This window comes from Balaenoptera physalus (genome assembly GCF_965194825.1).
Source record: "Balaenoptera physalus genome assembly, chromosome: 17".
NCBI lineage: Eukaryota > Metazoa > Chordata > Mammalia > Artiodactyla > Balaenopteridae > Balaenoptera > Balaenoptera physalus.
The window spans coordinates 2,893,732-2,916,960 of record NC_138895.1 but is presented as its reverse complement, the minus strand read 5'-3'; the positions used below and the strand labels follow the sequence as shown (position 1 = coordinate 2,916,960).

General features: G+C 41.8%; 1 protein-coding gene across 6 annotated transcripts in view; it reads left to right on the top strand.

The window, feature by feature from the left end:
* The window catches only part of ST18 (ST18 C2H2C-type zinc finger transcription factor), a 308,958-nt gene that overhangs the window by 156,126 nt on the left and 129,603 nt on the right, over positions 1-23,229 (top strand). For 5 of the 6 annotated variants that reach the window (XM_082432997.1, XM_082432994.1, XM_082432995.1 and 2 more), the window contains exon 1: positions 15,052-19,183. The exons of the other annotated variant lie outside the window; for it this stretch is intronic. The gene's annotated coding sequence lies outside the window, so the exon portion shown is untranslated. Of the gene's footprint in view, positions 1-15,051; positions 19,184-23,229 lie in introns of those variants that run through there. 6 annotated transcript variants of the gene reach the window in all.

Sequence of the window (23,229 nt, the reverse complement as noted above, 5' to 3'; positions counted from 1 at the left end):
TCAGAATGCAAATAGATCAACTTATGTAAAATTAAATTAGTTCTAATAGAACCCATTTTGCCTGAGCAGCTGGTGTCACATTATAAACAGCGTCCTCTTGTTGTAAGAAATAAAGGGCTTCTGTTGACAGATCCTTATATGCTTCTAAGCTTAAAAAACTCAATGCGGATGGTGTTAGAGTTGAACTGAAACTCTTAGACACAAGGAATCGTGGTGTGTTTTCAGTTAACTCATTCTATTGTGTTCTTGAAATGCCACTCATTAGGCCATTATGGCATCTCGGGGAGTGAGTGCCAGGTTTCAGAATGCTTTTCGTGATAACCTTCTGTTTTTAGGCATTTAAACTTTTGCGAATTTTTCTCTCATATTGAGATTCTCTGGAGGGTCTTAGGTCATACATTCAAACATTTATCGAACCCTTCTCTGCCTTAATTTGCAAATACTTTAGGCATGTTCTCTTTTCTCTCCTCCATTCGATGGCTACATTTATAAAGCTAAATTTAGCATTTAAGAAGTTAAAGACCAGAAGTTTATTTTAAAATTACTTGCAACACCGCTGAGAAAGGAATTGTCCCTTTATTTGTGTGTATTCTGTAAACGTTTGTTGAGTGTCTCCTGCTGGATGTCATACGCTATACTAAGCGCTGGATTTGTGTGGAAGACACTTTGTATCCTCAGGAGAGGATTTCTCAATGGGGAATATATTAGGACAAAGATAAAAGACATAGTAGTAGGCTGAATGGCGTTTGGAGGTATTAATAGTGCACGGGTGGAGAACAGAGAGCCCAGAAGGAAAATTCTTGCTGTGAACAGCATAGATACTCACTCACTTGACTTCTGTAAGATCTGTTTCCTGCAAAGACCTCCCATGTCAATTTCACAACCTTTTAGAACAAAGTCTTGTGATTCTCTTGCCCTCCCCTAAAAATGTATTACACTGTGTTCAGTTTTCAATGCATCATATACATAGTTTAATAAGTCATTGCTGTGTCTACATGTTTATATGTGACATTTCAATCCATCTTTATTTATTTGATAGATTTGAGATTGCACTATGATCTTGAGGACTTATCTTTTTTTCTGTTCTCTTTGGTGTGACAGCTATCCTATATACTGCTTACTGCTTTTATGCATATTGTAGCTGAGCTCATATAATTGTTTCATCTATTCATTTACTATAGTATTGTTTTAAAAAAATAAAATAAAATTAAAAAGCTCCAATGTCATGAATCCACGAGCTTTGGGGGGGGGGCGGAAGAGAGGGTTGGGGGAAAAGCTATGGAGTGGGAATGTTGCGTATCCACTGATAAGCGCCTCGATACTAAGAGCATAGGGAACAGCACCTTAAGGAGAAGTATTCAGCCACACTCCTGAGTCACGCTTGAGGCGGGAACGACAAGAACACTCCTGCACTAGTGGTGACAGTGTACCCCGCTGTCACCGTAGAGGAGTGCAGTCTCGAAGAAGGTATCAAATGCTTTAAACATATCCAGACACTTTAGTGCGGTATTTTTATCTTTGAGAATCTTCTCTGAATAAAAACCCTAAAGAGGGAAAAAATACTTCCAAACAAGGATGTTCACCACGGCGTTATTACAGAGAAACACCGGAAACCCCTGTCATGCAGCAGGGGAAAGACTGAGCAAACCACGGAACAAACGTTTGATGGAATTAAGTTTTTGACTCCATCTACGAAAATGAGTTTTACTTCGAAGACTTTAGAATATTTAGAAAATGCTGATGCTTGATGTTAAGTGAACTTAGCAGGAGACAAAGTGTGCGTACGATACCTTCAAACAATGTAAAACAGGAAACACACGTTTTCTTCCCCTGGGAAAAACTCTGGAGGAAAATAAAACAAATTATTATTGTTCTCTTACTTTTTTATTTTCCAAATTTTATTTCCCCATTTGTCAGGGAGAGAAACAAACTTACTCAAAATATAGGTCAGCTACAAGAGGTAAAAATGTGGTTTTGCCATGATTATCAAAGTCAAGTGTTTAAGAGGCTTCATGGACTCGCCCGGCAGAGTCTCCATCCCTGAACTTGTGGGAAACGATGTTCCGGAAGAGGGGGCCAGGGTGAAAGAACATCAGATTCTGGGTCAGAGATCCAATCAGTAATCCCTGAAACTTGGCCCAAACGGACTTCTGTCAATTTCTTCATCTATAAACTGAAGGGCTTGTGCTGAGTGACTTTTAAGGACCCTTTAGCATCTTCCACTTTGATTCTGTGATCCCAGCATGAAATGGACAGTGTGGAGAAAAGGGCCATCCGCTTCTGACGCAGAAGATTCTGATACTCAGGCTCCAGCTAGCGTGACACTCAGAGGAGGGTCCTGGCAGATCCACGGGGCTCTCTAGTCTGCCCAGAGACCACTCCGAAACGAGATTTCCAAATGCATTGAACTACACCTACTCACCCTGTACTCAACGCCAGCCGAGCTGCTCAGAGGCTGAAGGGCAGACAGTGCGTTCTCAGAAACGTCTGTAGCAATGAGACATTGGACCTCCACGTAGCTCTAACCTACTGTTGAGTAACACCCCAGGAAGGCCTTCAGAAACCTGGTATCCCAGGGTGGGCTTGTCTCGTAACTCCCAGTGGGGCATCAGATTATCCTTCTTGGCCAGTTTCCTGGAGAAAATCATCAGTCATGCTGTGCAGAATGCGTCATAGTTCATCCTAAAGGTTCCCTGGGAGTAACCCCACCCCCAGTTCACATCCAAATAGGGGATGATGGGTCTTCTTGTCAGGTGTTAGGGGCTTGTCTGGTTAGGGGCTTGGATTTTCCCCAGAGTGGGGTCTTATTTGACTTGACGACGTTACAGGGCTGTCCTCCACGAGAGAGCATCATGGGGGCGTCACCACGGGGCACTGGTCTAAATCTTCTCTCATAGGAATAATATGTGGTGATGGTCGCTAAAGGACGTTTTAGATGTTCTAAAGTGCATTCCGAGACTGAGTTATAGCAGCAAAACTCTATCCAGGTTGGACTCCATGCTCTGTGGGTTGATGTCATAACCCACATAACCAGGGCATAACCCTGTCCTGAGCAACAGCGTGAAGTCCGCGTGCGCCTGGGAGGACGCTGCTGCGTCTCAGGACACAGGGTCCTCTTGATGAGGCACAAGTCCAGCTGGCCTCGGCACCGGCGGTGGCTGCGCTTCTCGGAGCAGTGGGTCTGTTGAGATGTCGTAGCTACCATGAGCCGTGTGACTGTCACCCGGGGCCGCTGCCATACCCACAGCAAGGGCACAGGGCTTTCTGCTCTGCTTTCTTCAGCCGTATTGCTGCCCAGTTCTACATCCCCCAACTTGGCTTCTCCTTTCCTTTACTCCTCCTTGAGATTTATTATACTTTCTTGCCTTTTGTGAATTCCTATAAGCTGCTTTAAGTTCTCTCTGGAACAAGCAATACATTAGCAAGTAAGTAAATAAATTGATGGTCTTTTCTTCAGCGTCATCCCCAACTGATCTGGAGGCGTGGGAAGATGCTGGGCGACGCCTCTCCCTGGTGCATGTCCTTGGTCTGCTCCAGATCTTGAGACCGGCCGAGGAAGGCACTGGTCTCTATATTAGCTAATACTTAGTAGATGAGACAGTAAACGTTGACGACGAGGAGTCTCAGGAAGGCTGCCTGTGGTTGCTGTGCCAGCTGACACTCGATTTTTGGAAACGAAGAAGGATGGGGATTCGTTCTTCCATGGCAGACACGTTACACTGGACCCAAACGCTCTCTGCTGTTTCCCAATATTGGAATTTTGTCCTAATCGGCAAGTACGCAGCGAGGGGGCCTCAGTGCACTCTTTTCTGCCCACAGGGAGCTTGCAGGTGCGGTGAAGAAACAAGCGTAAATCACCCGGTTGCTGCGAAGGGGTGCTGTAGATCGTCCTGCCTGTTTTCATGCCCTGCTTCCTTTTCATCTCACTCTGATCTCAGCTGTCAATGCCGAGCTGAATTAGATGCAGAGATGAAAGGCAGGAGTGAGACAGCAGTTGAGGGAATCCCAGGGAGGGAGGACGCATCTGAGATCGGCTCGGCAGTTGGAGGGTACGTCTGCCCCTCGTCGCGGTCCCTGCAGTTTCACAGGCGTTCTGGCCGCTCTCGCCGCTTCCTCTTCACCTCACTCCTCAGGCTGCGCTTCGCAACCCGGTCAGCATCTCGTGTAGCGGCCCCTCGGTTCCTTGACCTGCCCGCCTCCAGTGATCTTTCCTTCTAACCCCCTCCGGGTTCGTTCTCATATGATACTCGTGACTTTGTCATCATCAATGGCTGCAGCGTGGCGCAGCGGGTGTCGTAAGCATCCTGTCTCCTGATTGCGTTCCCTCTTTTACAAGTGTAGGTGCTACGGCCCATCATCACACACCACGGGAACCACTGCCGCCCTCCTGCCCCACGTGCGCTCACCTGCCTACGACCATCCTCTTTACGGCCAGCGCCTCCGCAGCTCTGTGCCTGGGCCCAGGCAGCCACGCAGGCTGGAGAAGCGGACCCCATGGGGCGCCAGTGTCTTCCCTGCCCCCAGCATTCCTTACTTTCCTAAATGACAGGATCAGATGGAAACTCCTGGCCCTCCTCCTGAGAACACGCTGCCCTTCTGAATCTAGGCATCCCCTTCACCTGTCCTGTAGATTCCACAGCTTTCCTCTCCCATAAGAGTCCGCTCCTGTTATAACCCTCTCTCCATTTCATGGTCAGTTTGTCCTTCTCTGCTGTATAGCTCCCAGGAGAACAAAACGAGGTATCTTTTTTTAAACAGACTTTCCTTGACAACCACGCTTACATGCCTATCACTCTGCCTATTGTCACAGAAACGTCTTCAGAGAGCCGTTTATCACCCAAGTCTCCACTTCCGTACCTCCTGTTCTCCCCTCACTCCAACCCATTTTCCTTACCATTCCTGAAATAGCCCTTGCCTCCAATTGCTGTTGACTCCAAATGGCCAGTTCAGCGGTCACTTTTCTGTCTTCAACTTATTTGACTACTTGCCAGTGTTTCATACCGTTGACCACACACGTCTTGATGAACTCTTTTCTCCTGACGTCTGTGCTGTCACCTGCTCAGTCTCCCCTCCTGGCTTCTCCTCTCGTGCTGGTGGCTAAGTATCATCTCGTTCCTTTCTGTGGTCCCTGGATTTCTACCCTTCCCTGTAGCTGTTCTCTCCCCATGTAATCTTGTCCAGTCCCTTTGGCTTTAGATACTATCTTCATGGCTCTGACACTCAAATGTGTATCTTATGAACCGGACTTTCCACTGAAATGCAGGATTATGCCATAGGTGTCTTAATTGTAACGTGGGCAAAAGACCACTCTTTGCTTACCTACCCCTACCCAAACTTGTTCCTTCTGGTTTCTCTTTGTCACTAAATGAACCACCTTCCGTGCAGTTGCTCAAGCCCCAAATAAGAAGTAATTCTTATCACACTTCCAACATGTTCTATGGATTCTAGCTCCAAAATATCTCTCGAATCCGGCCATATTTCCCCATCTCCATTGTTCACCTTCTAGAACATAAGCTACTTTAGAGCTGCCTGGCTTATTTCAGCGGCATTTGATTTGACTCCTTGCTTGCCCTCGCTCTCCCTTCTACCTGTTCCATCTAGTATCTAGAGTGATCTAAGGCGGTTTGCATCTCTCTGCTGGCTGGAGCCCTCCAGCAAGGTCCCCTTGAGCTACAGTAAATGTACACACCTGGCCACTGTGTGACCCCCAACAGCTGACCCAATTCCTATTCTCCCCTGGTCACTCTGCTCCACCACCAGACCTCCTATTCTCTCAGTCAGAACAGCCTCAGTGTCTCCCTCCTTTTGCATCTGCCTCTTCCTCTGCTTAGGTCTCTGACCTCAGACCCTCCACCAGCCAAGTCTTTGGCGTCATTCAGCTCTAAACTCCACGTGACGTGTTCTATGATGCCTTCTGTTACAAATCCCACCCTCCACACGCACACGGGGGGCTCTAGCCGGTCGCCCTGCTTTTTCCACTCACACCTTCACTTTGCGCACACAGCCCCCATCTTGTACTCTTTTGTTTTTCTGTTTATTCTAGAATTCGAGCTCGCTGGTGACAGGTACCTTGTCTTGTTCTTCACTGGGCATGAGTGGTGCCAGACGCATGGCAGGGACTTCATAAATACTTGTTAAGTATTTGCATCCATAGCGTTTAAAAACAGGCATCTCAGTATAACCTCCATAAACCAGATACTTGTAGAATTGACCGTTGAGGTCAATTTAACTATTTGGTGACTAAGAATTAACAGTTTTTATTCTATAACGCCTGATGAAAATATCTATAAGATGGATAAGTAATCTTTTTATAAATAATATTTTCTTAGTGAGCACCTTATCGTAGACATTTTCTTCTCTTAAAGATCTAACACTGAATTATTTTCATTGTCTTGACTCACTCTGTTTTATCCGTCTATTTATTTATTGGTTCTTTAAAAGAATGAGCCCTGGAGAATTTAACACAAAGTACTATTTTAATATTGGTATGTTACAACATTGTATATTTATAATGAGATGTCAGTGATATTTAGATAATGTACATAGTCAATTTTTAACCCAAAGAGTTTTCTTAAAATTCAGTGTACATTTCCCTCTAGAATAATAATGTCAAGTAAAATTATCTACATAAAATTAAAATGAATTAGGTAGAGAGCTCATGCAAAAAGTTTGCTTTTTATTTCCCAACAAGTGCTCATTATCTGGGCAATTAAAAAATTATTAAGATTTGTATTTTGTTAACATTTTTTTCCTGCATTTTTTTTTAGCACACTCTGTGCATTTACAATGTCATGACTAATCCCAGGGGATTAGAGAGGAGTACTTAGGACTGTGGAAGCAAACGATGGTTACAGAAGATAATTCGCACACAAGCCACCTTTCCGAATTTCCCTTGAGTCAGGATCCCTCCTCCAGGCTGCATCTTACCTTTTTGAGCATCTTTAGAATCAGTGCCCTGGATAGTCAGGATTTATCCTCACACACTTCTGTTTTCTCATTGTCAAACCCTATTCTTGAACATTTCTCCATGCCTTGTATTTGGAGTCATGCTGTGTACTCATCAGGACTCCTGTTGACAAGGGGCAGAATTGTAACTCAGACCACAAGGGCAGACGTATCTTGTGGGAAGGGCAGGAATGTAGCTGGGTGTCAGGAACAACAGAAACCAGGAACGTTATCCCTTAGCCTCTTGTGTCTGCATCTCCTTTTTTATGAGCTTCCTTCTCTCCTGCTGCAGACCATCTCCTCCTTATCCCTGGAGACATGGTGTCTATAGTTTCAGATTTATATCTCAGCCAACCAAGAACCACGAAGCCTTGGTTGCTCTGAGCTGAAGTCCAAAAATCTTAGAGAAATGCTCTCATCGGCCAAATATGGTGAATTTTCTAACCCCCAAATAAGAACCATATTATGATGCAACAATCCCCACCCCCAGATCCATCGATAAGGAGAAAGCATCTCTCTGGTTTCAGAGGAAAATTCCCCAGGGGAGTGTTCTTCGTAGTACGTGTTTTGATGTGCGCAGCAGCGCTGAGACTTCGGCCGCTCCAGGGGTGGGTGCTGCCCCAGCGCCCTGGGTGCTGGCCTTCAGGTGCTAATCCTCTGTGGGAGACGCCCCAGCTGCTGACCCCCCAGTGGACATGTCTTATGCTTTCAGCCATTCGCATCTTAGTCTGCTAGTACTCCTCAATAATACATGTGTGGAAAGACGGTGAGAAAATTAGGCTGAATCTAGCGTTTTTTTTGGTCTCAGAGTCTAAAAATTCCTTTAACAAACCTCAAGGACACCTTGTTTGCTTTGTCTCATATCTCTTGACATATACTGTTTGTTTAAAGCATGCATACAAATTTATATATTGAAATATACTTAAAGAATCCAAGATGCTTCCAATCTGTGTAATATTTACTTGGAGTACTTGTACTTAGTCTCTTGAAAAGAATTGAGTCTCTGAGTTCTCCATGTGAAACGAAAACAAAAAGAGGCTTACCTGTAAGGTTGTCATTTGTACCTAAGTTTTTTAATGAGTGAATTTGCATTATAAATGTTTTCCATTCATAAATACATAAGTGAACCAAAGGTTTTTGTCCTTTCCTTCACTGGTTTGTTTTAAAAAATAATAATAAATAAAAGTTTATTGCAAAAAAAAAAAAATCTTACCGTTTCCATCTGTTTGCTTCTACTCTCCTCACTTATAGAATCAAAAAACTAAGGCACAAAACCTGGTCTAATTTCATATATTGATTTACTGCCACAGCTGGGCCTCCAATTCTTCTTGACTCAACATAGTGGTTAAGAGATTACCCTATTTGGCCAAATGCTTTCTTATGCAATCTAAGCCTCAGTTTCTTTGTCTGTATGACGGCGATTATAGCACATACTTCTCCGTGTTTTTGTGAGAATCAAGTGACATTAGGAAAATAAAGTGATTAGCACAGTGCCTGGGTCACTAAGTGTTTAACAGATATTAGCTATTATTAGTAGTAATGTGGGTTTTTAGCCCAGGAAAAGTTCACACTGCTGTCTTATGATACAACTTATCGGGGTAGTATATAGTAACAATAGCTCCATGCTATTATTTTGGTGACAACCTGGTAGAGCATGAAAATTTCTTTTCAATAACAAACTTGACTAGATATATACATTCACATAGTTAAGTCTCTGTTGACTTAAAGACATGGAAGTTACTGTAACTTAGATATTTAGCCATTAAGAATCCAGAGTATCCAGAACCAAGTGCCAGGGAGGACGTGGAGCAACAGGAACTCTCATCCATCGCCGGTTGGGATGCAAAGTGATGCAGCCACTTTGAAAGACAGATTGGCAGATTCTTAACAATCTAAACATACTCTCACCATACACTCCAGCAATTGGATTCCTCAGTATTTATTTACCCAGAGGAGTTGAGAACACTTACGTCCACACAAAATTCTGCACATGGATGTTTATAACAGCTTTATTCATAATTACCAAAGCCTGAAGCCAACCAAGATGTCCTTCAGAAGGTGAATGATAAACAAACTGTGGTACATCCAGACAATGGAATTTTACTCAATGATGAAAAAAAGAAAAATGAGCCATCGAGCCATAAAAAGACACAGAGGAAACTTAAATGGATATTACTAAGTGAAAGAAGCCAATCTAGAAAGGCTACGTACTTCATGATTCCAACTATATGACCTTCTGGAAGAGACAAAACTATGGAGACAGTGAAAAGATCAGGGGTTGCCAGGGGTTGGTGGGGAGGGAGGGGTGAGTGGGCAGAGCACAGAGGATTTTAGGGCAGTGGAAACACTCTGTATGATATTACAGAGGTGGATATATCTGGCCAAACCACAGAATGTACAACGCGGAGAGAACCCTAAAGTAAACTGTGGACTTTGGCTGACGACGAGGCGTCAGTGTAGGTTCATCAGTTGTAACAAATGAAGCATCTGGTGGGGGTGTGGATAACGGGGGAGACTCCACATGCGGTGGAGGGTCACTGGGGAAACCTCTGCTCCTTCCTCTCAATTTCACTGTAAACCTAAAACTGCTCTAAAAAATAAAGTCGAACACAATTTTTTAATTTAAAAGTAATTTCCCATTGGAAGTTCAAGTCTTATTTCATTTGTTCATTTTGGATCAGTGACTTTTGAAATTTTGAATGTTTAACATTATTGGTCTGATTGGAACACTCACCTTAAGGAATATTTCCTTCTTAATTTATGAGGATATTGTGGAGACTTGTTTACAAACTCCACTTGGTCGTCAATTTTCTTAATATCATATTTCTTAATGCTTAGGAAATAGGACATCCCCATCCCAAAATACTTGGATGTAAATTAAATCGGAAAAAGTCGCTATTTTATTTATTTATTTTTAAAATAAATTTATTTATTTATTTACTTTTGGCTGCGTTGGGTCTTCGTTGCTGCGCGCGGGCTTTCTCTAGTTGTGGTGAGTGGGGGCAACTCTTCATTGCGGTGCGTGGGCTTCTCATTGTGGTGGCTTCTCTTGTTGCGGAGCACAGGCTCTAGGCGCGCAGGCTTCAGTAGTTGTGGCACGAGGGCTCAGTAGTTGTGGCTCGTGGGCTTAGTTGCTCTGCGGCATGTGGGATCTTCCCGGACCAGGGCTCGAACCCGTATGCCCTGTACTGGCAGACAGATTCTTAATCACTGCGCCACCAGGGAAGCCCCAAAGTCACTATTTTAAAGAGTGTAAAATAACTGAAGGGAATTCTGATAGATTTCACTTATAAAAATCTATATGGTATTATCAGAAATTCGAAGGATTAAATATACACAGAAAAATGTTAACACAAGTTTACTCATAATAATAGTTAAATATGAGGAAGAGCGTTTGGCACTCAGGTGTCTGCAAAGATAGAACTGATTCCCTCGATGGTCACTCGGGTTCATCCTTGTCAAAGGTGTTCTGTGAAACTCAGGTCTGGGTAAGTACTTGCCTTAAATAACTGCAGTATCTTCTAACATCAGTGGTTTACGAATCCATCTTAACACTTTGGGATTATTTATTTAGCATTTTTTCTCTGCCAAGCTCGAAGTATTTTTGAGCCAGCTGTATGTCTACCTGGGAGGTGATTTATTTGGAGAAGAGGCAGCAATGACACTTCCTCTCCATACAGGATAGAAGAATCCAGTCACCCAAATCGCAACAAGCTCCTCACCTGTCAATTCCCCAATAGGGACGTGTGCGGAAAATGGAAACTGACACGGATGCTCACTAAGGAAACTGTTAGCTCCTCACCAAAGTGAAGAATGACAGCAAAGGCAGAAGAAGCCCTTCACACAAGCATTGTGACCTCAATTTCGCTCCAGATATTTGGGTTTCTGGGGAAGAAACACAAGCAGTATAATAGCCTGAGGACAGCAGTGAGAAGTTTGGGCCCCTTTTGAGAGGAGTCTTCGGGGAGATGGAATCACATTTAAGGCCTCTTTGTTGAAACTGAAATATATTTGACATATAACGTTGTGTAAATTTAAAGTATACAACATGTTAATTTGATGCATTTATACATTTACATTATAGATTTGATACATTTATATCACTGTAATGTGATTGCCATCGCCTCCTATACATGATGTCTGGAGATTAAATTAAGTTGTCCCTGGGCAAGAATGAGCATGATATTTCCAGTAAACAGTGAGGCGCTAACTATATAGTCTGTGTGTAAAGAGAAGCAGGTAAAGTAGCTGAAGAGGCAAAGTGGGATAAAATTGAGAAACTCCATGTAGTACGAAGACATCTGGACTTAGTCCTACAGATAAAAGAGATTTCTAAGCAGAGGATGTGTTTATGAGGCTAACACTAGCTGTCTAAGAAATCCACACAAAAATGTACAATAACACAAACACAAGAATTGTTTAATTTTGGTCATGTAAATAGTCTCAAAACTTCGTGTTTTGTAAGGGAAGCTGGGGGCTTTGGTCCATGCGGTCATTCAGGACTCAGACTGACTGGGGATCTGCCATCTTCAACATACGGCTTTCAAGGTCATCTCTGTGCATTTGGCAGAAGACAATGAAGCTTGAGGACAGTGGGGGGGCTTTGTGGGGTGGACGGGAGGTGATGAACGCATGAGGCTGGGCCCCGTCTCTGCACGTGGTCACACCTAACCTCAAAGAGGGGGTTGGGCTGGACGGGAGGTGATGAACGCGTGAGGCTGGGCCCCGTCTCTGCACGTGGCCACACCTAACCTCAAAGAGGGGGGTGGGCTGGACGGGAGGTGATGGACGCGTGAGGCTGGGCCCCGTCTCTGCACGTGGCCACACCTAACCTCAAAGAGGGGGGTGGGCTGGACGGGAGGTGATGGACACGTGAGGCTGGGCCCCGTCTCTGCACGCGGTGTGGGTGTGTGTGTTGTTCAGAGCATGGAGACTGGTCCGCAAGGGGACCACCCCGTGACTCAGTAGTGCTAGAACTTTAACATCTGAACTTCCTGCTCAGATTGAGAAGTTGATGTTTGGGGTTTAACCCAACATGGAACGATGAGAATGACAGGTGCCTAGAATCTGAGGCCAGTGAAACGGTGTTTGCAGGTTGCTGAGGATGTAGCTGTGCTGTGGACTGGGGTGAACGCTGGACTGCAGGAGGCCCCCTGAATCGAGACGGCCCCAAGTCATATCATTTATCATCCTTGCCTTGTTCCTAAGATGGGGTCCAGAATAGTCTCTGGTCATATCTTTGTCTGTTCAGAAAAGGGTAAGAAAAATATCGTGTGATCTCTGGAAACACGTTCAACATTCTTAAAGTCTTTGCAACTGATTTATTTAGATGTGTTTTCTCTTCTCACGCCTTTAAGAGTCAGTGGCAGCAGCTGGGCCTCCAGAGCACCGTGCTGGCCTCCCCCACCATTCAGGACATTCAGAGTGTTAGCCAACAGGCTTGTTTGTTTGCTTGGGCCATTCTGAAATCATCCTTCCTCTTCTGCTCTTTTCTTTTTGTTGTTTTAAATGCTAACTGTTCAGTCATGAAGACACTTATTCCAAACACATTTACAAAATGAATTGTAGAAACAATAGAGATTCCTTTGTTTGGAGACCTTGTGGTCTACTACATCAAATCACAGTGAGACAGAAACTAGGAAGTCTAGAAAATGCAGGGTTTTTCCTAAGTGGAATCATAATAGGCCTGATTTGCCTTTCTGGGAAGAGGGGAACAAGCTAGTTGTTATGGACTGAATGTTTATGTCTTCCCTAAATTAATATGTTGAAGCCTCTACCCCCATTGTGATGGTATTTGGAGGTGGGGCCTTTGGGAGGTAATTAAATTTAGGTGAGGTCTTGAGGGTGGGGCCCCCATGGGGGGATTAGCGCCCTTATAAGGAGAAGAAGAGACCAGAGCTCTCTCTCTCCACCATGTGAAGACACAGTGAGAAAACAGCCACCTGCAAGCCAGGAAGAGAGCTCTTAACAGGAATGGAATCACCTTGATCTTGGACTTACCAGGCTCCAGGACTGTGGGAAGTAAATGTCTGCTGTTAACGCTGCCTAGTCTGTGGTATTTGGTTATAGCACCCTGAGCTAAGACACTTGTTTAAGCCCAAATCTATCTAAATAGAATAACTGCTGTGTGTGAGTGTGTGTGTGTGTCTGTGTGTAGGAGGAGGAGGGGTTGTGCAGAGAAATGAGAATAAGGGCCCACACACCTAGAATGAGTTGCGTGTGCTCAGTGCATGCACAGAGCTGGACCTCCAGCGGCAGGAATGTGATCCAGAATCAGCAGGGTGTGGAGGGATGACTGGGACGAGCACATCACCATGGCGACCCTGTTCAGATCCCTCAAGTCCATGATCCAAGGCCACCATGTCACCACGTGTGAAGTAGGTACAAGGATCTTAACACGGATTTCATGCAGCTGAGTGATGCAGCCTGTCACAAGGCAGAGTGAGTGAGTGAGCTGCCCACCACGGACCAAATGCAATTCAGCTGCCTGGGGATGAAGCAAAACTATATCTATCTGATGTCAAGGCCATATTGCAAATATATAGATAGAGACATAATAGACAGAGACAAATATAGACATAGGTGTGGGCGTAGATATAGGCAAAGATACACATACAAGTACAGAAGTAAAGGTACATGTACCAAGATTCTCAGCAAAGATTTTACTCCTCACTGTATCTTAACTGTATATCAGTGTTCCTGTGGTTCCTGATGAAAAGCATCACCTGACAAAAGAAAGATCTTTAAAATTTCTTATTGACTCCATCAATTTTGCTTGAAAAATCTTCATTTTCCTGAATGATAACAGCTTTGTAAAAGATCAGAAAATGGAGCATTGGAAACCTTTTACACTGGTGTCCATTTCTTATGAAAATGCCAAAAGTTGAAGGTAAAAAAAATTCACTGGAGAGTTTCCCCATCAGATTCCTGGTGGTTTTCCCTGATCGGATATGATGTGTGGACAAGAGTGAGGCTGGCAGAACTGCCTGGTGGTTGAGAAAGGGGGCCTGGCCGCAGACCACCTGAGCTTGAGGCCTGGGTCAGCAGCTTTACTAGCAGAACCTATTTGGGAAATTTATGAGATTTTAGGGTTCAGCTTCCAAATTAGCCTGTGAAAAGCACTTAGAGCAGTGCCTGCCAGAAGATAAGCACTAAGTCAAATGTTAGCTACTATTACTGTGGGTAATATCATCCTCATTATAATTTGAGCTAATATGTAGCTGCATTGGGGGTGTCTTGTCTTTCATTTATTATCAAAATGTCATTTGATTCTATAATTTTCCCATATCGGATTCAATTTGCTACGTTTTACTGGCTACAAATATGTCTACTTTTGCAAATAGGTACAGGAAATTCTCAGAGTCCATCTGTAGGGGTTAAAAATGGAAAATGTGAGCTGGATGGGGCCGTAGCCTTATGACTGAGGCAGTTTGGTTTAACCCCAGGCAGCAGGTGGAATATAGGTGTGCCACCTACACCTGACCTTGACAGTGTGTTCAAATGTTGACATGAAAGGTGAAGACCTAGAAGTTGAACCTATAGTTTGGCCTCTACAACATCACTGAACTTGGGGTCCAGGTGACCGTTACTACCAGAACCTGAGAGACTTCAAAGGACACTCTGGCACTTAGCTCTGTCAGGCTGTTACTGACTTCCTTGGGGATGCTCTGAGCCACCAAGGCAGACCAAACTGGAAGGAATGAATCCCCTGTGTCAGACCACACTCCACTTTAGGAGGCAGTAAGCACCATGACAAATCGCATACCAGGTACTTGTAAAACTGTAGAGCTGGGGGATTTCTTTCTGGTCTCCCCAGGAGTTACACCAATATAGGGCAGTTTACTGTCCCAGGGAGACATTGGCTTTTATGCTTAAAATGTTTTTAAACTGAGCTTTCCAAATTCCAGAATTAGCTCACATCATGCATAGTGTGAAAGATTGAATTCTTACCTTCTAAGATCGGGAACAGAACAATGGTGTCTGCTCTTTCCACTTCTGTTCTGTACTGGAGGTTTAAAGGAAGTAGTAAAACTATTTCCATTTGCAGATGACGTGATGCAGTATATAGATTTGTATACAGAAAATACTAAGGAATCCACTAAAAAAACTATTAGAGCTAACAAGCAAGTTCAGTAAGGTTTCAAGTTACAACATAAACATATAAAAATCAATTGTATTTCTACACAGTAGCAATAAACAAAACAAGAAAGTAAGAAAATAATTTTACTTACAATAGTAGCAAAAAGAATAAAATACTTAGGAATAAAATTAGCAAGACAAGTGTAAAACTTTGAACACTATAAAACATTGTTGAAAGAAATTAAAGAAGACCTAAATAAATGAAAAGGCATGTTCATGGATTAGAAGTTTCAATATTGTTAAGGTGGCAATACTAACCAAAGTGATCTGCAGATCCAACACGTTCCCTATTAAAATCCCAGCTGGTTTCTTTGCAGAAATTGACAAGTTGATCCTAAGTTTCATATGGAAATTCAAGGGATCCATAATAGCCAAACAATCTTGGGTAAGAACAAAGTTGGGGGACTCACACATTCCAATTTCAAAACTTGCTCCAAAGCTACAGTGATCAAACAAGTGTGGCATTGGTGTAAATGGAGACATATAGATCAATAGAATAGAACAGAGAGTCTAGAAATAAATCCCCACCTCTATGGTAAATTGATTTTCAACAAGGGTGCCAAGACAATTCAACGGGGAAAACATATTCTTGTCAACAAAGATGCTTGGACAGCGGGATATTCACATGCAAAAGGATGCAGTTGGACCCCTTCTTCACGCCATATACAAAAATTAACTCAAAGTGAATCAAAAACCTACATGTAAGGGCTCAAACTATAAAACTCTCAGGAGAAAACATAGATGTAATCTTTGTGACCTTGAATTTGGCAATAGTTTCTTAGATATGACACCAAAGCAGAAGTAATCAAAGAAGCACATAGATCAAAATTAAAAACCTTTGTGTTTTGAAGGACAAAATGAAGAAAGTAAAAAAACAACCCATACAACAGGAGAAAAGTTTTGCCAGTTAAATATCAGATAAGGGATTTGTATCTAGGATACACATATAAAGAATTCTTACAACTCAATAATAAAAATACAAGCGACCCAATGTAAAAATGGGCAAAAGATCTGAATAGACAGTACTCCATAAAAGATTTCAAATAACCAATAAGCATATGAAAAGATTCTCAATACCATTAGTCATTAGGGAAATGCAAATCAAAACCATTAGATAGCATTCACATGCCCCAGGATGGCCGTGAGAAAAAAAAGATAGATAGATAATAACAAGTGTTGGTGAAGATGTGGAGAAATTAGAACCCTCGTGTACTGCCAATGGGAATGTAAAGAGGTGCGGCTGCTTTGGAAGACAATTCAGAAGGTAGGGTTAGCAAATGACCTAGTAATTCCTCTCCGAGGAGTACACCCAGGAGAAATGAAAATATACCTCCACGCAAACACTTGTATATGAATGTTTATAGCAACACTATTCATAGCTGTCCATCAGCGGGTGAAGGGATAAATAAAATGTGGTATATCCAAACAGTGAACCAGCACTCAGTAGTAAAGAAAAATGTCCTTATACATGCCATGACACGGATGAACCTTGAAAATATGCCAAGTGAAAGAAGGCAGTAACAAAGGACAAGATATTGTACTATGATTATGAAATGTCCAAAATAGGCAAATTCATAGTGACAGGAAATAGATTAGTGGTTATCTGGGCCTGAAGGAGGGAGTTAGATTGGCTGATGGGGGGAGAGGGGTGAATGGCGAGGGACTGCTAATGGTTATGGCATTTCTTTTTGGGGTGATGAAAGAGCTCTAAAATTGTGATAATGGTTGCACAACTATGAACAAAATGAACACCATTAAACTGTATACTTTCAATGGGTAACTAATTCAGTGTGTCATTTATATTTCAATAAAGCTGTTCTTGAAAAATTTTTCAGTAGTAGGCGATTGTTTATTTCAGTGTCAATAGTATCAGTAAAGTCACTGAAATTGATCAAGTGCCTGGTCTGTCAGCTAGAAATCCATGTTGTCACTACACTGCAAACATTTGCATCTTGTGCAGGTTCACTGATGGTATGGGTGACCGCTCAGGAAAGGAGCTCATTTCAAAGAGCGGGGTTAGAGCACCTTACACTCCCAGGGTGGAGATTTTCAGAGTGGACATCCGCTGCTCCTAATTTGGCCTTGCGTTGGAGGATTAAATAGCGCGATGAAATTTTGCACTAGGCAAACAGATGATTTACAGTGCCAAAGTGTTGCAAAACATGGATGAACTGATAGCCCACACACTCGGAAGACCAGTGAATCTAAGCATAAACCGCAACCCCACACACTCAGGTTGTAACGCATTTAATATCGTACCCGATCCAAGCAAGTGGTAGGCTGCTTTGTTTCGGTGAACAGACAGTTGGAGGCTGGAGGAGTCCTATCCTGGGCCTGGGCTCCAGGTCTGGGGCCGGGGAAGGGGGCAGGATTCCGGTGCCTCTCGGGAAACCGAGACACAGAACAGTGGGGGAAAAGGGTCTCAAACAATTCATTAAGGTCCTGCTGGAGGAGAAGACTAAGGTCCTTTATCTCACATCCCTCATCTGTTCAGAGAGCCTAGCACAGTGTCTGTGAGGCTTGTTCAGTGTTGAAAGGATGTGAGAAGGTTTTAATTCTTTTAAAAAAATTTTTTTAAAGTTATCTTCTTCTCAGGCAATAAATTCTTATTAATGTCTTTTTTTTCCCATTATGGACACAGAATCTAGTTTGCTGTCATAGATGCTACTGCCATGGTGGTTTTTCTTTGAAAAATAAATCGACTCAAACTTTTCAAAATGTTGTGATGTGGTTCAGCCCTACAAACAAACAAACAAAAAGTGAAATCGTCATTATGTTATTGGTTAGTGGGAAAATACTGCCAAGGGTGTTTCAAAAAATAGTTTCCAAGTAAATATCTGGAAGCCAGATTTTTCCTCTCGATTTTTGGTCCCATTTCCTAAAAGCTCCCACTTGTCTTGGCCGTTTGGGGGTCTGCCCTTTCCAATGTAAAAGGGCTTGCTGCACATTTTTGAAGGATTGATTGTTTTTTTTTTTCCTTCCCATGATTTCATTTCTTTAATACGGTTAGGAGTGAGAAGCAGATCAAGGATCTGCTAGGAGTCAGGGATGAAAAGAGCCACGTGAAAAAATTCCCTGGTGAGCTGGGCACGACCTGCAGAGGGAAGTGAAGCCAGGGTCCAGCGTGAGGGGCAGGGATGGGGATGCAGGGATGGGGCGCCGGGGCTCGGAGCCGGAGACCATTCTGTGTGGGAGCCCCATGCCGCATCAAGCTTTCCTAAGCTCCACCCAGAAGTGTGGTCGCCTTTGTCATTTTAATTGGTCTGTGTTTGTGAAGTGGGGCCTCTATTTACTTATAGCTTGGGGCTTGTGTTTACCAAGCCTGGTGGAGGCCAAGTGACAGAGCTCCTGCAAGCTCTCCCGCTGTATCTTGAGGCACTTTTCTTTTCAGTATCTGTGCCTGTCTAATTCGTGAGCTTCTGTGAAGCAAGCGCAGGAGGGTACAAGGCCTACAGGGAGGAATTACACCTAATTACTCAAATAATTGCTAGGCTGTTGCCTTCTTAGTCACTGAAAATAATTTCCAGGTCCCTGGCTTTTATAGATAGTCTTCTAAAGGCAGGAGGACACAGCCCCCTTTTTAACTCAGCCCATTCACTCACAAAATCAGAACACTCGAGCCTGCAAAATTAATAAGCACCACTTCCATTACATATATTTTAGGTTGTTGTTGCCGTGGCGATAAAGTCAGGGACATTGAATCCCCTCTGTTGAGCCATTGTTATCATTCCTGGCCATCTGCTGCCGAGGAGTGATACTCTCATCTCATTTGCATGATGACTGATATATGGGAGGTTTGGAAGGACATATGCCACGGCAATCATGTGATGAAAATTAAAGTGAAAGTTTTGGGCCCAGAGCCGAAAAAAAATCTGTGTATGCGCATGAGGCTGTTGATGTGCAAATGTGAATCATATTGAGAAGGTCTGAATAGGGAGGTGTGACGTAAAGAGAGGACACAAGGCAGGTGCTTATCTCTGAGCAGTCAAAGGCACTGGATGTCATATCATGGGAACTACCTTTCAAAGAAACAGCTTTAGTGCTTCCGTTCAGCACACAAGGGAGGAGAGAAATATAAGTTTTGGAAACGAACAAAAAAGTAAGTTGAAAACTTTGGAACCGCGTACTGCTCGCACGGAGGTTTAAGTCACTCAGCCTTGTAGTAAGTTTTTGTGTCTTCTTAGGTCGTCATATTGAGTTTTGTTTCTGGGGGGAAAAGAAATGAGAGCACTAAAGGTTGAAGTTTAGAAGTATGTAGACGGTTTTTCTGATGTTTGTTTTGAACTTCTGTTTTCTGGTTTCTCCTGTGGTATATGCTTGGTCATTATTTTAAATGCTCTTTCTGTCTCTCTTTCTTAAATTTTTGCAAAAAGGATTGTTGTATCTTCACGGAGAAGGATTTCAGAATAAAATGTCTTGGTGCAGTTGCATTTATACTGCACCAATAATGCCTGTGTTCATACACATTTTTTGAAATGTGCAAATTTACAACAGAGAATATTTGATACGAAATTATACTTAGTACACTTTTTTCTCTGAAACAAAGTAAAGTGGAAATAATTTCTGAGATCACAAAAGCTACCATTGAGATCCCAAATCTGACAGCTCACTAGGGTAGAGGAAATCTTTTCGGGGGGGGGGAAGGGGGTTATCAACACAACAATATAGGTTATTTTTATAAACAAATAACCATATCAAAAAGATGTTTCATATATTTTTTTTGGAAAGTCAAAATTCTGGTCATGGCTACACATAAGGGAAAGAGTTTGTGGGAAATTCCAAAGATATTTAAAATGATAAGTATGGTATTTATAATCTTGTCTTTAAATATTTAGAGAATTGAATCAGAGGAGTCTTAAAAAATGATACAGTTCATTTTTTGATAAATTCAGATGTCAGGAGGCTCTTCAGAAAGTTAAAGAGTGATATTAGAAAAGGCTGAAGAAGGAGAAAGACTTAAAATGAACCTTGAACAAAATTTTGCTGAAGGATGAGTTCAGTGAAATATTACTAAAGGACAGAGAAAAATTTCAAATACCTTGCTAAACAGTACTTGGCCTCATATTCCTTTCATCCTCACAAGGCATTTATTAAACATGCTTTGGTTTGATACATGTGGAAATCGTAGAAGTCTCCTAAAGGGGTATACTGAGCTTTTTTTTCAGTTTCAAAGAACAAAGCAGCTAATAGGCAAAGGGTGTAAAATAACTTCTTCAGTATTTTTTTCTAAAAGAAAGTGGCTTATTGTCAGAAAAGTTATACCAACTCTTATGCCATAACTAGCACTGCAAAATCCCATAAACTCTAGGGAAAAAAATCGATGAAGAAACCTTAAATATAATTGTGTACATTGTCTTTATGTTAGGGAAAAAATAAATAAGGTCCAGGGAATAATCAGATTCATAGTCTAAAATAAAACTGAAATTACTTTCCCTAACTTTTGTTCCCCTTGCAAATATCATCTGCATATTATCCTACTTTTATGTGTGTAACCTAAGATTACCAGTGATCTCTTTTCTCCTTATTCTAAATATTCAGTTACTCAGTGGTGATTATTGTGGCCTTCTTGGCTTACTCCAATATTAGATTACTATAGATTTCTTGTGCCAAATTAGCGGAAATCACTGTTGCACATAAGAGTGATTCACTCTTTTTTAGTTGTATTTATGTCATAGAAGCAGCATCATTTTAAGCTTAAAAGCTTTTATATTTTAGATTTGGATATACTGTACCTTGGAGAGCATAAGGTAGTTGTATTTAAAACCTTTCAAAGTACACTGGAACTTTTATGGAGATTCTAATTTAGTTACGTTTAAAGGAGTCCTTTTTTTTCTTTTTAAGAGTGGCCATTAGTATTCTGCTATAACATCAGCCAGTAGGATTTAAAGTTTCCTGGTTCTTCTTAACTTAGACATTTTAAGTGCAAATTAACTAGAAAAGAATAGAAAACACCAGGAGCTGTCCATGGTAGCATGCTTTTTAAAAAGTTAGATTTATAAAATGCATATCTGCATACTCTGTGTAATTGGCTTTATTACCATTTTAAAAGGTCAGGATTAAATTCTTATTAGATAAATTAACTGGGCATATACAGTAGTTATTTGCAGGTAATGTAACAATCTTATGCTTACAATTCAATTGCAAAACTTTAAGCTTCCATAATGTTAATGAATGTTTCTGGTTGCAGCTTTAAAGTATTTATGAGTAAATAAACAAAAATCACAGGCTATTAGATATGTAATTATTTAGGTTGACATTAATAGAAAACCACAGTGCAAATAGTTTCCATGGTAGTAGGGCAATGTGAACAAACATCAAAAAATGTAACTTGTATGACTTTATTGCTCTTGAAATTAATTCTTGTCCTTATGTGACCTGCCATGTCTGCTATAGAAATCCAAAAGATCATAATTGTTTGATATGAAGTGCAAAAAGAAGAGTTAAATTGAAAGTTTAACATCATGAAATGCAAAATCCCAAGCGGTATATAAACATTAAAAGAAACTTTGGACTGCTAATCCTAGGAAATGAGTTTTATGGATTGAATTCAACAAGGCTTCAGAAATGGTTCCATCTGCTGCCTAGCAGCTGGTGAAAGGATAAATTTAATTCATTAATTCATTTGGAAAAAAGGATCCAAAGTAGTAAAGACTTCATTGCTCATAATGCATATAGGTGAAAACACAAACTGAAATCTGGTCCAATTGATCATCCTAGATAATGAGCTACATTTTGTCTTCCCTTTTTTACTAAAGGTCTTAGTGACTGAGTCAATACGGTGTTGATTTTTATGATAATAACCAATCATTTCCAATCATTTCAATGATAAAAAAAAAAATCAGGGAAATTTAAAGTGAGTCACGATTTTTAATCCAGGGAACTGTAGCATTACAAATTATACACGTTCTCATTTTGTGTTTGTGTATGTGGGTAGCAGTGTGTGTATCTATGCTTACAATATATACGTATCCCTACTCTAAATCATATATATCCCGAATCACTTCAATGAACTACTAATATTAAATGACATCCTCCCCTTTGTCGAAATATTCAAACTTATTTAGTACTCGAGATGAATGCAGATAAAGCCTACTTCAGATTCAGAATTCATTTTTACTCAAAAGTTGCAAGGTTCAAAATAACATTTGTTTTGTTTTCTCCTCTTTCTACACTTCAAACTAGTTACTTCAGCCTCTGTTTTTACCCACACGCTGTAGAGGACTTCAAAAGATAAAAAGTTGTACTTGAAGTTGTCTTTCCCCACCTCCTTTTCCATGTTAATTACGTTGACATAGGACATGGAAAAAAGATCTGGTTGGCTGGATTGCACGGGACTTTTTAGTATCTTTATATAAAAATGGTAGGGGTTTCATGCCCAGCTTCTTGAGTTGTTTAAATTTAACCAACACGATGAGGTATTGAAAAAGTTAATGTTGTTGAATTCCCTTTAACTTATAATCGTATTGGTGGATTTTTTTTTAATCTGCTGGCATCTTAATAAGATTGAGTTTCCGCTTACACGTGTATAGCTCACCTTCCTCGGCAAGGTAAATGTGTCCTGGTTGCTAGTCAATTGATTATGATAGAGGTAAGAACGCCCCTGACCTGATTCAGCAGCCAGCATCCCTTCGAACCCTTCTTTTCGGATGGTGATTTCATGAATGGTTTTGGACTTTTCTTTCTCTGTGGTCATGGCTCACTGTGGTGGGTTTGTTTGCACCCTGTGGGTTGGGTTAAGAATCAGGGTTTATGCATTTACTTGTACTGTTGCATTGTTTATACAGCTTTGGTTTAGTTTTGATCTCTTTTCTTTTTTTTTTGCCTTTGAGGCTCTTCCACAGTGTCAGCTGCTGACTGATAGTAGGAAAAACGGCCTCGTGGTGTGAATGAAAGGGACCTAGCGGTTGGTAAACAGAGATAAGGAATAAATAGAGCACAGGCAAAAGGAGATAGTTCTGCGGGGCCCAGATTGCTGCCAGTCTGTTCAGGGGAGATGCAGAGCCTGTCCTTTTCCCAGATTAAATTAGTGTGCGAAATCTCCAGTGACCTCCTCCGCTTCTCCCCATACTCTTCAGCCAAGCTGAACAGCCTCTGCTGTAAAGGGTTCATTTTATCCAGCGACTGCCTGGACAATGGAGCTCTCCC